The following is a 411-nucleotide window of genomic DNA, read 5'->3' on the forward strand; positions in this document are numbered from 1 at the left end:
GGTCTCGGGGTGACCCCAGCCCCGCCGAGCGCCTGGCGTGCAGGGTGTGTGTGCAGGGTGTGCAGGGTGTGCAGGGCTGCCCCGGCTCCGCGCACCTCTGGCTCACACGGAGCCGCTTTGAAGCGGAGGCTTTGAAGGGGGAGCCAGGACTCGGCAACACCCGGAAAGCCCCACAAGAGCGAGCTGTGCCAGGACGGCACCGATCCAGCCCCTGCCCGGCTGCCCTGGCCATGGGAGCATCTTCCCAGGGTGGGTTTGGAGGGTGGATCTCTGTCTTCACCTCGCCATGGGGTCACGCATGGCCAGGGGTGATCACCCTGAGCCCCACGGGGGTGGCAGCGCCACGCAATGGGTGCAGCTCGGCAGAGCCCACGCGTGTCCCTGCTGCAACGCGGGGAATGGGGGCATCTG

Source organism: Chaetura pelagica, unplaced genomic scaffold (assembly GCF_000747805.2).
Source record: "Chaetura pelagica isolate M959 unplaced genomic scaffold, ChaPel_1.0 scaffold676, whole genome shotgun sequence".
In the NCBI taxonomy this organism is placed as follows: domain Eukaryota; kingdom Metazoa; phylum Chordata; class Aves; order Apodiformes; family Apodidae; genus Chaetura; species Chaetura pelagica.